Genomic DNA, 15,978 nt, shown 5'->3' on the forward strand with positions numbered 1-15,978 from the left:
TTCAAAATGCAATCCTTTAATCTCAGTTCCTGAGTAGCTAGGATTATAGGCATGAGCCATCAGTGCCTGGCTTACTGTTGGATTTTGACTCCTTACATTGAAGAGTCATGCAGACTGTCCTTCCTAAACTGGCTTTGAATGGTAATCCTCAAATCTCAGCCTCCTAAGTAGCTAGGATTATAGATCACAATAGGATTACAGCTACTGATGCCCAGTCTTACTTTTTTGTTATTATTATTGATGTGTAACAATAACCAGGATTTGAACATAATATGGTTAGTGAGTTAAAGTGCAACATTCAAATATTATATTCAGGAGGGTCTCAAAGTATTTGTTTATGTAATTTAATGTCTAGGCATAATTTTATTATTATTATTATTGTTATTATTATTATTATTATTAATTATTTGCCAGTCCTGGGGCTTGAACTCAAGGCATGGGCACTTGTGCTTGAGCTTTCTCAAAACTAACGATCTACCACTTCAGTCACAGCACCACTTCCGGCCTTTTCTGTGTATGTGGTACCAAGAAATCAACCCCAGGGCTTCATGCATGCTAGGTGAGCTCTCTACAACTAGACCACACTCCAGGCTCTCAGACATAACTTTTGAACTGGATTTTGAGGATATTTCACAAAGGACAGGAGTCTAAGTATTTGTATGGGTGTATTTTACTAGAGATTCCATTTTATTAGAGACTCTATAGCTGAATTGGTAACCAGTTGCTAGTCTTTCAATTTTCTCTATTAATGTATGTGACGTTGGATTAAATGTTAGCTCACATTAAATGACATGGAAAGAGCATAAAAGCTGTTATCATAATTGGAAATATTAATAGCAGGAACTTATATACAAACACTGGGCCTAACCTACTGTGTGTTTATCTGTCTCATTACTTCTCTAGGTAGAAATCCTACTCTAGTCCTGCCTTGTCCCCAGTACCCAGCTATAAGTTGAAATGAATTAAGAGAAACCCAAGGGAGTCTGAGTGGAACAACAGAAAGGCTGTGCACATGATTATTAATTATGTAGAAAAGCTAGCATGATTGAAGACCATAGGGGATTATCAGTTGTGCATATCTTTCTATCACTTTGAAGTGATGCGGCTCCTGGCCTAGTGCTGGCAGCTCATGCCTGAAATCCTAGCTACTCAGGAGGCTGAGATCTGAGGATGGCTGTTCAAATCCAGCCAGAGCAAAAAAGTCTGTGGGACTCTTATCTCCAATTAACCATCGGAAACCTGGAAATGGAGCTGTGGCTCAAGTAGTAGAATGCCAGTCTTGAGCTGGGCACCAAGTTCAAGCCATAATACTGGCAACAAGTATGTAAAGTGATGAGGTCCTCAGGAGTATAATCTATAGACAGCCCATGGATGCATGGAAAGAGGAATTTGACTTCAGCAGTTCCACTAGGAAGTAGGATTTCTTGCAATGAGTCAGATCATCCCATAATATGAGTTGGTAAAAATAAACCCTTGAATGAACGTGAAGCTTGGACCACTGACAAGCAGCTGTGTTATATTATCACCTATCTCTCGTCAGTTCCTTCTGGTACCCCTAGAAACAATATTGGCTGCTTAATTGGGAGAAACTGTGATTCCAAGAGAGACTAAGGGAATTCTTGAGGATATAGACTGCCATTGTAATTTTGCCGATGAAGACAGTTACCAAACCTATTGAATTGTCCATGGAGAACAAGATTCCTTTTCTGGGACAATTTCAGAGTCTGTATTGCAACCAAACATTTACATGACCTAATAGCTATTCATTGCATTATGGCATGTTTTCCAAGTTCATCGGAACAACAAGACAAACACTCTATCAAAGCTGTACAACTGTGGGGAATAAAGACATTTAGTAAGATAATTTCCATTGTGGATGCTCATCTATGGAAAGTTTTTTTCTTTTTTCATATATTTTTATTGTAATTAATAGAAGGGTTACATTATATTCACAAGATCGAAGGTACATTACTTCACAAACATTGATACCCTTTCTCATGACATGGTCCCCATTTCCCGCCCCCCTCTTCCAGCTCGTCTTGATTTCCCCCCTTCCCTATCCAATTTCAAATAACAATTAAGCACATATAAAATATATCAGATAACAAGGTGAAATATTGTAACAATATGAGATAACCAAGGGATAGCAAAAGAGATGAGAGATAACAGTACATTAAGAACAACAGTCATTCATTATATGGCTTTTGTTTCCTTATACTGAAAGTCCTTACATTTAGTGTCATACTATTTGGCCTACTATCTCTAGATTTTGTTCTATTGTAAATCTCTGCTAGGAGAGCCCAAGGTTTCTACTGATTATGACAAATGAGGGAGACTATTGGGCCTATGTTCCTTTGAGTCTGGCTTACTTCATTTAATATGATTTTTTTCTAAGTCTTTCTATTTCCTTACAAATGGGGCGATGTCATTCTTTCTGATGGCAGCATAGAATTCCATTGTGTATAAATATCACATCTTGTTGATCCACTCATCAACTGAGGGACATCTGGGTTGGTTCCATATCTTTGCTAGGTAAATAATGCTGCAATGAACATTGTTGTGCTAGTGGATTTAGTCTGTCCTTGTTTCTGGAGGAGTGGATAAATGCCAACTAGTGGAATTGCTGGGTCATAGGGGAGTTCTATGTTTAGTCTTTTGAGGAACTGCCATACTGCTTTCTATGGAAAGTTTTATACTGAAGCAAATTTATGAACTATTGTCAATGATAGGCACCTACTTAGTTATTGTGCTTATTATTTTGTATTCTTTTATGGAATGTTCAATCAGATGTGGCCACATTTAGGGATGGGTCATGACAGAAACATGGCCGTGTGAAAAACACTGGGCTGGTCAGGAAGCAGGAGACAGGAGTGAGTAGAAAGCATTAGGGTAAAGACTTTATTGGAATTTCTTCAGACAATGGAGTGAAGGGCAGGGGATTTGTTTAGGACTGGCTAGATTGAATAATTTTGAGAATTGTGGCATTAAGCTTTAGGGATAGCCTCTATTAGTCTGGAATCTAGATGTGAGAAGGGTATTATCTCCTGGGGTTTATAGGAAACAGAGGAAGAGTGGCTCCAGATGATTAGTTTTCACATACACTTGCTTGGATTCTTGGCTATCAAGAACTGGCTAGCCCAGGGAGGTTCAGATTTTCCACAGCCAAAAAGTTTTTTTTTTATTCTAATAAGTGGATTATATCAGATATATTTACTTTCATCTGGAAAGAGTAGCAGTTCACATTTGCCATCTTTATTCAGGGATTCCTCAACTCTGTGATACAGTGTAGTAGATAAACACTGTAACAGATCACACTGTACACTGTACACTCCATGTCTCTACTGATAGCCCTTGAAGAGAAGAAATCACCACGTCATTAGTGATTTTGGTAACACAGCGAAACGCAACCCTTCAAGAGCTCTGATATTCAGAGGAATATTTGATTTTCTTTTCAATAGGTAAAACATGTTAAGACAGAAAGCATGTTGCTTCTTCCCATAATGCTATGAGTTCCCATTCAAACACTTCTTTCCCATGCTGTCCTGGCTCAGCCAATGAAAAGAGCCAGGGAGGTGCATACTCAAGCCATCAAATAGCCAGTGGAAAGCGCAGGGGAGTGGAGGTGGGGTTCAAGTGGTAGAGTTCCAGGTATGAACAACAACAAAAAATCCAAGTGGAAGTGTGAGCTCAAGTTTCAGTACTGACATGTGAGCCACCCCCCCCAACCCTGCTGCCCACATGCACACATATGTTTGCACACACACACACACACACACACACACACACACACACACACACACACACAAAAGATAAGGAAAGAAGAAAATATGCAATTAAGGCATTTCAATGAGTAGTGAGGAAGGAAAACTTTGTGAGAAGATTTTGATTAGTATATTAGTACATTAGAATCAGTATCAGTCAGGTACTCTAACAAGTACCTCTGATGATTAGCTTAAAGAAGAGAAAGGTTTATTTGGACTTACTGTTCTGGAGGTTTTATTCCACTATGCCTCTTTTCCCTTAGTGCCTGTGGCAAGATGGCACATGATCCTGAAAGAATATAGCAGAGCAAAATTGCTGGCTTCATAGCTGAGAAACCAAAAGGGGGAACAGAAATATACCAGGATGCCCTGAGGTTGATGGGATATCACTGGTCTAAAGACCTCCCAGTAGACTCTCTACCCTTATAAATTTTCACCAGCTCTCCAAAGTATCAAGCTGAGGATCAAACCTGTAATATACGAATATTCCGAACTACAGAAACCTTTACATGCTAGAACAGGCATTTTTTATAAAACAGTAAATTCCACATCAATTTTTGGACAGTGGTTCTAGCCCTTTGGAAATAAGATTGGAAAAGCTGGGCATTAAGATCTAGCTGGAGAAAGCATAACTCTCTGGAAAGGATAAGAATCATTATACCTCATTTGAATGGTGATTGTTTAGTCCATTTTCTGTTGCTATAATTAATTCACAAGACTGAATAATTAGTGAGAGATAAAGGCTCATGATTCTGGAAGCTAGAAAAATCTAAGAACATGGCCCTCCCATCTGCTCAGCCTGCCATGAAAGCCTTCTTGCTCACTCTTAACGATGTGTCGGGCTTCACATGGCAGGACAACAAATAGGCTGTGAGAGCAGACATTGTTTTCTTTTTCTTTTTCTCCCTCTTCTTCCTCTCCCCCCCTCCTCTTCCCTCTTTTACTTTTGGTACTTGAACTTATTGTCCTTGAGCTTTTGTTGCTCACAGCTGCAACTTGAGCCACACACTTGAGCCACAGCACTACGTTTGGTTTTTGGTGGTTAATTGGAGCATCTCATAGGTCTCTCTTTTTAAAACCCATTGTAACTTTCTTTCAGGTATGATCCTCAGATCTCAACCTCCTGAATAGCTAGGATTACAGATGTGAGCCACTGTCATCTGGCAAGATAACGTTTTTTTTTTTTTTTTTTTTAATTAGCAATAGTGATATAGAAAAGATAGTAAGAGGAGGATTCAGAGACTTGGGGATAATACAACTTTTGCTATTAGTTTGTTAAATAACAAACTAAGTCCTTAAGGACTTTACTTTTTTCATTTGTAAAGAGTCTAATGACTTCTGTACAATGCATTAGTCACTCAGACAACAATGCAAGGTTCTCTCCCGGTGGAGTTGTGCTCTGTGGTGGCCCTGTGGCAGCTAGCTTTCTCCCATGATGTATCCCAGGAAGAACTGTGAATTTCTCAGCTTGGAGTCAAAGCTGTCTGAGCTCTTTACCCACAATCAAAGTCCAATCTACTTGTCATTAGTATATAATTGAAATCAGTGATACAATATCCACAATGAATTAGACAGCACTGGTGGTGTAAGTGTTATGCTTATGAAAGTATAATCCCTGACCAATGGGAATCAGAATGTTCACATACCTGCTGAAGTTCTAATGTCTAGAGGGGCTGGCCAACCAATTTCATTGTCGGACTCCTGAACTTTGAGGCTCCCCAGAGTAACTTTCAATAGGCTACAGGAGCACCAAAGAAGGCTGGGAGAAAATATGAGAGCCAATTGGGGCTAAGAAAAACTGGACCTTTCACATCTATCCAAATGAAATGAACTATCAGGAATGGTTGTCTAGCAACACCAACCCCTCATATCTTCTTTTGCTTGGTTATTGCACTTGTGATACCTACATTCCTTCCTTTTCTACGAAACTTTCTAAAAACAGAAGTTCTTTCTTTCTTTCTGATTGATACTAGGCTTCAACTCAGGACTGAATCATTGTCCGTTAGCATTTTTCCTCTCAAGCCTGGTGTTCTATCATACTTCCACTTCTGGAATTTTGCTCTTACTTGGAGATAAGAGTCTTTTGAATTTGTCTGTTTAGAATGGCTTTGAACAGATCTTCATCTCCTGAGGAGCTAGGATTATAGGTGTAAATCACCAGTGCCCCAAGGATTTGTTTGTGTTTGGAGAAGTCATCTCCCTGGGTTGCTCAGATTAGTCTCAAACTTCAGGCTAAAGTAATTCTCCCACACTTGCTTCCTGAGCAGCTAGAACATTGTGTGTGCACCACCACTCCTGGCTCTTATTTATTTTGATATAAACTCCACTGGCACCAAGCCATAGGTTTTTTTGTTTGTTTGTTTTGGTTTTTTTGCCACCATTTTTTTGAGTCCTGAATGCTGAATGGGAAGACAGGGAAGAGATGTATACAATCTACCCACACCAGTTGCTCCATCCTCTCACTGAAAACGGCCTCATATTTACTGTTTAAAGCGGGAGAATTTCAGTCACTTGCCCCAACTCCTGCAAATCCAAATGCAAGGAGTATTTGGTTCAAAAGACAAGATGCTCAGAAATAAAACAGAACAAACCCGGACTAGGTTCTCTACCACTGAGATGCAATTCATTCAACTGTGAATAGAATTGAGGGATGGTTTGGAACCCTTTGAAAAGTACCTAGAAAAGAAGCACTAAATTTTTCTTTGTGAAAGTGACATTATTTAAATCATTTTAAAAAGTTGAGAGGCCAGAAGTCTGGCTTAGTGGTAGAATGTTTGCCTAGCATCCACAAAGCCCTGGCTTTGATTCCTTGGTACCACATACACAATAAAAGCTGGAAGTGGTGATGTGGCTCAAATGGTAGAGTGCTAGCCTTGAGAAAGCCCAAGGATAGGGCCCAGGCCCTGAGTTCAGGACTGGCAAAAATATAAAAAAAAATTGAACTCCACCTTAAGATACTATTCATTTGTATAAATAGGAAGTAGGTTATATTTTCAAACATACATATAACCTTTAAAATACCAAATATTTACTAGGTAGGACCCAGAGCCACTTTTAGCATGGGCAAAGATACCATATTTTGTGAAAATAAAGCACCAGACAGATGTTTAACATTATCATGGCTATTTTAAGTCAAGGTTTCACTAGATAGTACAGCCTCAAATTTGTTCTCCCTCTGCTTCTTTTTCTCATGCAGCTGAGATTGTAGTCATACACCACTGCTTTGAGGCTGTGGACATTATTATTAACATTTGTCTTTGTAGGCTGAGTATTCAAGTCTTTCCTCTAGTAATATAGGCGCTAAACTGTCACTATTATCTAAATAAATCATCAGAATATCTTGTTTCCAGTATCCTGGGAAACCTTTAGGAAAAATCTATTGGGCCTTTCTTTAAGGGTTACTACTGCTAAGCAACGCCTTTCTGTTAAAATGTTGATCACGTTTCTCAGATTTTATTAAAACACCCGTGGGCTGGTCCCCCAAACCCATAATGTTAACTACTCAGGAGGTTGAGATCTGAGGATCCTAGCTAAAAACCAGCTCAAGCAGGAAGGTTTGTGGAACCGTATGTCTAGTTAACCAGCAAAAAATCTGGAGTGGGAATTTGGCTGGAGTGGGAGAGTACTAGCTTTGAGCAGGAAAGTTAAGGGGCAGTCCCTAGGTTCTGAGTTCAAGCCCCAGTAGCACACACACACACACCACCACCACAGCTGCCGCCGCCACCACCACCGCCAAACAAAATCTTGGGTTCTCATTTTTGTTGGGATGGGAGCCCAGAGAGACAGGATTGAATAGAGAGGAATTTATGAACTTCTTTCTCTTCTCTCTTGCTCATCCATATGGATAGGGGAAGACTTTGTACTATAGGCAGACAGCAATGGATTGAAAAAAGAGTATCCTTTTCTACCTGTATCCTGCCGCCTCCTTACTGGCTTATCATGGATAAGCCCCCTAACTTTAGGCACCCAGTTCCACTAGCTGGTTAGATCAGGAATCTGTACCAGTGGTAGGAAAATCAGATTTAAGAAATGGAAGGTATTTTGCCCCATTCCCTCTCCTGAGCTGCTCAATGGCAATTACAACACTAATAAAGTGGCGGATTGTTTTCTTTCAATTTAATGATTTTCAACCATAGTAGAGAGCTAGATCTTCTGCAAGTCTGTAAGAGATGTTTTATGCGTTGGGATTATTCTTCTTATTCCTGTTTTAAAGGGGATTACCAAATTCCAACACAAACACAAAATAAAACCCAATCTCAGGCCAGGAGTTTGGCCTAATGGTAGAGTGATTGCCAAGCAACCTCGAAGACCTGGGTTCGATTCCTCAGTACCACATACATACAAAAAAAAGCCAGAAGTGGTGCTGTGGCTCAAGTGGCAGAGTGGTAGCCCTGAAAAAGCCCAAGGACAGTGCTCAGGCCCTGAGCTCAAGCCTAGGACTGGCAAAAACAAAACAAAACAAACAAACAAACAACAAACAAACCTAATCTCTTTTTTTTATAAATAATTTTTTATTGTGATTAATAGAAGGGTTACATTATATTTACCAGACAGAAAGTGAATCCTTTCTCATGACATGGTCCCCATTTCCCTCCCACCCTCCCCCTGCTTATCTTGATCCCCCCCCTTCCCTAGCCAATTTCAAATAACCAATTAAGCACATATAAAATATATCAAAGAACAAGGTGAAAAATTATAACAATATGAGATAGCCAAGGGATGGCAAAAGAGATAAGCGATAACATAGTACATTAAGGACAACAGTCACTCATTATATGGCTTTTGTTTCTACATCCTGGAGGTCCTTACATTTAGTGTCATACTGTTTGGCCTAATGTCTCTAGATTTTGTTCTATTGTAAATCTCTGCTAGGAGAGCCCAAGGTTTCTACTGATTATGACAAATGAGGGAGACTATTGGGCCTATGTTCCTTTGAGTCTGGCTTATTTCACTTAATATGATTTTTTCTAAGTCTTTCTTTCTGACAGCAGCATAGAAGATGTGGTATAAATACCACATCTTGTTGATCCACTCATCAACTGAGGGACATCTGGGTTGGTTTCATGTCTTTGCTATGGTAAATAATGCTGCAATGAACATTATTGTGCTAGTGGATTTAGTATGTCCTTGTTTCTAGACAACAAACCTAATCCCTTCAGGTGGTTAATTGAATCAGTTAATTCAACCAAAGAAAGAGTTGCTTCTAATTACCAGCCATCTCTGATTGCAGATTTTTGTGGGTTTTTTTGCTAGTCCTGGTCCTTGAATTCAGGGCCTGGGCACTGTCCTTGGGCTTTCTCAAGGCTAGAGCTCTACTATTTGAGCCTCAGCACCACTTCCAGCTTTTTTCTATGTATATGGTACTGAGGAATCAAACTGGGGTCTTCATGCATGCTAGGGAAGCACTCTACTACTAGGCTAAACTCCCGGCCCTCTGATTGCAGAGTTTTCTGTATTCATCCATGACTAGTGAATTCATCATCTGTGAAGCCTTCCACTGACACTTGTCTTACTAGGCCTCATTTTGGGAAGCTGCTGTCTTCAAGCCAAAGGCTGCTTCACACAATGCTGAGTAATGGTGAAGAGCTTCACTTCAGTGATTTCTGAAGCACTTGTGGGAAAGGAAGTCATTTCTCAGTTCTCTGCGTCTCCTCTCCTGGTTAGAACCAGTGCAACACCAGCACCTTTTTCTCAAGCACTGGAAAATCAGAAAGTAGCAGGAACCTGGAAACCTGCTGAATCTCTTTTCTCTGATGAAACAATAGTAATTTTCAGCTATTTACACTATAGTGGTGAGGTCCTTTATTGTTGCTGAGTTTTGTTGTTCTGATTTCTTAACATCAGGTACCTAACCTTCCAGTTTCTCAAGAGTCTTGGGAAAGTGCCCTCAGGAAGAGTACTCTGGCAAGATTTGACCAGAGGTGACAGCAGATGATAGTCAAGGTTTCCATGAAGAGGCAGTTTTGTTCCTGGAATGTAAGAGGCAGCTGATGTGGAATAATGAGAAGTACAACCAAAACAACTTGAATACCAAGAATGTCAAGAGTGTCTTAAGGAGATTCTTAAATAAAGTATATTTGACCCAACTATTATCCAGTGAAATACACAGTCTCAACTTCTTGGCAGTAGAAGGACAATAAGCAATAGTCTCATGTGACACAAAGGGCTGGCAGTCTTGTGTGACCAGGGTTAGTTAGACTTGGCATTGCCACCTAGTTTGGTGATACTAGACAACTTGCTTAACTTTTGTGACTGTCAGTTTTCTACAAAGAAAAATGAGTTGAACACATGTAAGATTCCTTCCAGCTCTAAGCACCTAAGGCTCGGTTACGAATGATTCACATTCAGTTATTTCTTGATGATCAATTCTTAATTGTACAAGTATGATAAGTTATTTTCTATTTGCTGTGGGAATTTAGGTGTAAAATGAATATAAAATACACTTGTGGTTTAATGAACGGTCAGGGAAGTACTTCTTTATTTCCTGAAGTATTCCTTGTGGCCTGGTTTGATCTCAGATCTGTCTTCTTATTTCCCCAGGAAGAGTTGATTAAAGCACACAATGGATCTGTTTGTGAACGAAGTTCACTATGAGCCAGTGAACTTGAGTTTTAATCACATTAGACATGTTTCTTGATTTCATCGTACAATACCAATACAAAAGCACCATCCATGCCTCTCAATACATTGGACCAGGCACCTTTGAAGAAAGCTTTCCCTCCATCTTTTGCAATCTTCCTCCAGCAGTCAAGTGTCCCCGTGTACATGATATCAGCCCCTTTCCGGCCAGACTGCATCATCATCCTACCATGGACAGTGTCAATGGGTAGGATACCAGCCCTGCCACCGCTGTCACCCTTTGGGCAATCATCCAGCTCATGATAATGCACATTCTTGGGGTCAGGCAACATACCCTTGGCAGTGTCATACACTCCACAGTAGGCAGCTCTGCAGATAATGATGCCCTGGACAGAGACACTAAACCCCTGGTAGAGCCCCTTCAGGCCATCAGACTTGAAGATCTTGGTAAGACAATCGCCCAGCCCATTGAACTCGCGCTAGGTGGAACCCTTGACCACATCAGCAGCCAACCTGGTCCTAGCGAAATCCAGAGGATAGACAAAGCAGAGGGAGGTGGCCCCAGCTGCCCCATCGGCCAGAGTACCGGCAAAGTAGCTCCAGAACTGCTTATGCCCCAGGAAGATCTGCTTGTTCTTGTCCTTGAACAAGAAGTTGAAAGCTTGGGTGGGGAAGTAACCAACCACACTGGCCAGATTACACCTCCAGAAGGAGAGAAAGCCCTGCCCCTTGGGGATTCTCATGTCCGTGATTCCTTTGTACTGTTTCTCAGCACTGATCTGTTTGCTAGCATGCTGGACCTGCAGCAGCAATTTGACCCTCTCGATGGGGGCTACGGGTGCAAAGGGGCCCTGCTTTAGTTTTAGGATCATAAATCTCAGTTGTACATTCAATGATACCCAATAGCCTCATTACGCTTCCTTAGTTGGCTGATTTTCCCATTATCGTATGTGACCACCATCTTCATTTTCAAATCCTTTGTATTTTTTTCACTCAAATCCTTTGTCTTTTTCTCCATCTGCCTTATATCCACAGGAACCTATTAGCAGACACGTAGGTCTTCGTCAGCCTGGACTTTCATCATCTTATCAGTCACTCTGAAGAAAGGCCGGCACTTTAATATTATTCTTGGGCTTTCACTTCTCTTACCTGCTGCTCCATGGCTTTCTTCCCGAGTTCTGTTTCTTCTTCCCCGTTGGACTTACATGTGACATGCATCAGACTGGCCCTGGGATCCAAAGGCCAACAAGATACTAGTTCAACCAGTACATATATATATATATATATATATATATATATATATATATATATGGGGGGAAAACCAAGACGGGGGGGTGGGTGGTGGGTGGGGGGGGAGGGTGATGGGTACCAAGACATGTGAAAGGGTATCAATGTATGTGAATTAATGCACCTTCTATCTGGCAAATATCATGTAACCCTTTTATTAATTACAATAAAAATTATAAAAACAATATATATATATATTCTTATCTATTTAGGAGGATGAGATCTGAGAATCATGGATCATAACTAGCAGGGACAGGAAAAATCTGGGAAACTTTTACCTCTAGCTAACCAGCAAATCAAAACCAGGGAAATCATTCCAATGTCCAGCGGAATATGGCAGCAACACTGCAAACCACATTATTTTCTTGGGGTTATTTAACTTTGTTGGGTTTTTATATTTACTTCTTTTTGAAACAGTCTTCCTGTGCAGCTCAGGCTGATCCCCAAAACTTGAAAATTTTCAGCCTCTGCCTCTTTTGTTGTTTTAATAGTAATCTTTTCTCATTTGACATTCCAGATTCCATTTTATTTTTATTTTTTGCCAGTCATGGGGACTGAACTCAGGGCCTGAGCACTGTCTGTGGACTTTTTCAAGGCTAGAACTCTACCACTTGAGCCACAGCACCACTTCCAGCTTTTTTTGCTATGTATGAGGTACCAAGGGTTCAAACCTGGGTCTTCATGCATGCTGGGCAAGCTCTTTTACCACTAGGCCAAATTCCTGGCTCCATTTTACTTTTTATGTGAGACTAATCATTTTACTTGGTGGGAAATCAGATAAGTGTATGGTTTGTTATGAGTAATTCAAGTATCATTTATTTACTCATTTATTTACTTTATTTACTCATATTTTAACTTACAGAAGCTTTAAAACTTTTTACAAAGTTAAATTTACCAGTTGCTTTATAATTTTGTTTTGTCATTTTACTTAATAAGATCTCCCTTCTTAAAATCACACTTCTCCATCCATTCATTCACTTAACAGTACTTAATGCCTACAATGATCTGAGAATTGCCTTTGGCTCTGAGCCTACCCATAAGAGAATATCTCTCAGGCAATTTTCAATATTAGTTGAACAAGAAAGACAACCATATTTGAAAACATACACTTAGCATAATTTCAGATTTTCATAATGGTCTTAGAGGACTTAATGCAATGAATATGACTGATAGCACATGGGTCAGGAGGCTAACAAAGATGAGACCTGAAGCCAGGGACCAGTGCTTCAAGCAAGATCTGAGGACTGAAGTTCAAAATAAACCCGGGCAAACAAATTTGAGAGTCTCTTATCTCCAATTAGCCACCAAAATGCTAGTAAGTGGAGCTATGGTTCAAGTGGTAGAGCACCAGCCTTGTACAAAAAAGCTGAGGAAAGAACAACATTCAGAGCCCACTTCTGGCACACAAAAAGAAAAGAAAAGATAAAAGAGTGAGAAGAGGAAAAAAAGAAGGAAGGAAGGAAGGAAGGAAGGAAGGAAGGAAGGAAGGAAGGAAAGCAACCAAGCTAGCTAGCTAGCTCAGACCTAAATGAAAAGGTGCCAAAATCAGGGCTAGGATTGAGGCTGTTACCCCCGTGATAGAGGTAGGGAGTTTGCCTAGCATGGGTCTATTCTGCAGCAAAGGAAAAAGAAGAAGGAAGGTAGGAAGGAAGGAAGGAAGGAAGGAAGGAAGGAAGGAAGGAAGGGCAGGTCAATCAGCTATGTCAAGGGAAAGATATGTAAGCAGAAAAGAAAAAGGCAATTGCTCTAAGGCAAGAAGGGTGAGGTGTCAGAGCCCCAGAAGACAGGTTGCAGACAGAGGTCTGAGTACAGGAAGGTGGGCCATGTAGCTATGGAGGGAAGATGGGTTCTGGTATCTTAGGCTATGGGAGGCACTGAATTCTAAGAGTTGTAAGAAACTATTGACTAGTCTTAAGTGTAGAGGACATGAGAAAGCACATGCTCCCTGACAGCCAGTAAGGGAAACCCTCTCTTAGGAACTGCAGGGAATAATCTGAGTTTTTTCCTAGGAAATCAAAGTCAAATACCTATTTCTCCACTTAAATTTCAGATCAGGAATAAGGACATGAAAGCATGTTATCTTATTTCTCTATTTTCAATAATGACATATTAGAGGTTCTTTACAATTATATAGATAATTTAAAATATTTATTTGTTTGCTTTGGGGAATCCTATATTTAAAAAGTAAATGGTAATGTTCTGGACATCCCATGAACTCAAATGCAGGACCTTTTTCTTTTTCAGTAAATGCATGTAAGTAAATGTAATTAACAAAGTTATATAGGTTTTTTTTTTTTTTTCAGTCATGGGGCTTGAACTCTGGGACTGGGCACTGTCCCTGAGCTCTTCAAGCTCAAGGCTACTGCCCTACCCCTGGGACTGGGAGTTGTTCCTGAGCAATTCAGCTCAAGGCTACCACCTTACCCTTTGAGGCACCTCCTCACTTCCCATTTTCTAGTGGTTCATCAGAGATGAGAGTCTCCGTCTTTAGTGCCTGCACTGGCTTTGAACCTCAATCTTCAGATCTCAGACTCCTGAGTAGCTAGGAATAAAGGCGTAAGCTACCTTGCCCAGTAGTTACATAGCATTTTATAATAAGAAACATCCTTTACTATAATGAATGGAAAATTCGATGGGGAAAGACAAGGTAGAAACACAAATAGTCATAATACAAACAGCAACAACAAGTAAACATACTTTTCTTTGGGGGTTTACTGGTCTTGGAGCTTGAACTCAGAGCCTGGGCACTGTCCCCGAGCTTTCTTTTTCCCTTCCTTCCTTCCCCCCTCTCTCCCTCCTCCTCTTCCTCTCTTTCCTCTCTTCTTTCTTTCTTTTTCTCTTTTTCTTCCTTCCTCCCTCCCTCCCTTCTTCTCTCTCTCCTCCCTTCCTTCTCCTCCCCATCATCCCCAAGGCCAGTACTCTGCCACTTTAGCCACACCTCCACCTCGAGCTTTTTTGTGGTTAATTGGGGATAAGAGTCTTACTGACTACCCTGTCTGACTTCAAAACTGGAGTCTCAGGTCTCAGCATCTTGAGTAGCTAGGGTTACAGGTGTGAACCACCAGTGGCCAACAAAAACTCTTTCAAGAAGGTTAAATAAAGCTTTGTCATACTTCACAAAGGAACTGTCTGTGACACTGGGATGAGCAGGGAAGAATCGATGATGCCACAACATATGCATAAAACTGGAGAGCCTGTTACAGGAAAAGGGATCGTATGGAGGTAAGAAAGCATGTTTGTGGTGAGCCAACAGTAAAATTAGATGCAGACTGGGGTAGAATCAAAGGACTTGGGGAGGGCATGGTATAATAGTGGCTGGTTAGGACAAGAGTGTGGTGTGCAAGGCCGAGGACCTGGATTGGGGCAGACCTTGGGGAAATGTAGCTTCAGATGCATGGGGAGACAGTGCCTCTATTGGGCACTGTTTGCCCTCAGAAACCCAGAACTCTCTAGATCCTTTTTGCTACATTTGAGCACCTCTGTATGGAAGGCATCTGTGTGCTTTTGTCTCTAGAAGTCCTGATCTGGTTCTCTTGTAGCTCAAGTGGCTTGGATTGCTTTACTTTCTGGGTCAAGATGCAAGTAGTTCCACACAGTTTATCTCCTTCCAGGCCCTTTCTGGGTAGGTGATGGAAACAGCTCTGGATCCCAACTTCCACTTCCAGTGGAATCAGACTGGAATCTATCTCTTTCTGACTCACTTCCCCACATCCCACTGAGTCAATCAGATATTCATTCTTCCTACTGAGTTCATTTCTGAGGAACTTAACCTACACCAATCAAGGTGACTGTAGAGTTCCTTGGTAAGTGCAGGAATGGCCAAAGGCAATAAGGCCCAATTTATCCAACTGAGACACAGCTTTAGTGTAGATAATTTGTCATTCTTCATGGGAATCCTATGCTCTTTTGAAAGTTTCTACATGTTTAGGGTACTTCCATTTTCTTACTTCTTACCTCATTACCTCATTAAAGTGGAAGTTAGAAAATCAAAATTTCTAGCTTCTTTTACATAGGTGGATACCACATTGGATCAGACATATATCATTGTCAATTAGTTGTTCAAAAATGAACAACTTAGGAAAGAGGCTTTATGTAATATTTTATTGTTTTTTTGCTAAGTAAGTTGAAGTTGAACAGTTGAGATGTGGTTGGGTAGTTGAGATGTAGTTGTAAAATTGTGGTCTTTTTTTTCATATATTTTTATTATAATTAATAGAAGGGTTACATTATATTCACCAGATAGAAGGTGCATTAATTCACATACATTGATACCCTTTCTCATGTCTTGGTCCCCATTTCCCTCCCCCCCCACCACCCCTCATCTTGTTTTCCCCCCTTCCCTATCCAATTT

General features: G+C 40.6%; 1 pseudogene; it reads right to left on the reverse strand.

Moving 5' to 3' along the window:
* Nucleotides 1-10,381: 10,381 nt before the first annotated feature.
* On the reverse strand, nucleotides 10,382-11,212 carry LOC150064895 (ADP/ATP translocase 1 pseudogene; annotated as a pseudogene).
* Nucleotides 11,213-15,978: the final 4,766 nt, after the last annotated feature.

Source organism: Megascapheus bottae, chromosome 3 (assembly GCF_031878675.1).
Source record: "Megascapheus bottae isolate mThoBot1 chromosome 3, mThoBot2.hap1, whole genome shotgun sequence".
Lineage (NCBI taxonomy): Eukaryota > Metazoa > Chordata > Mammalia > Rodentia > Geomyidae > Megascapheus > Megascapheus bottae.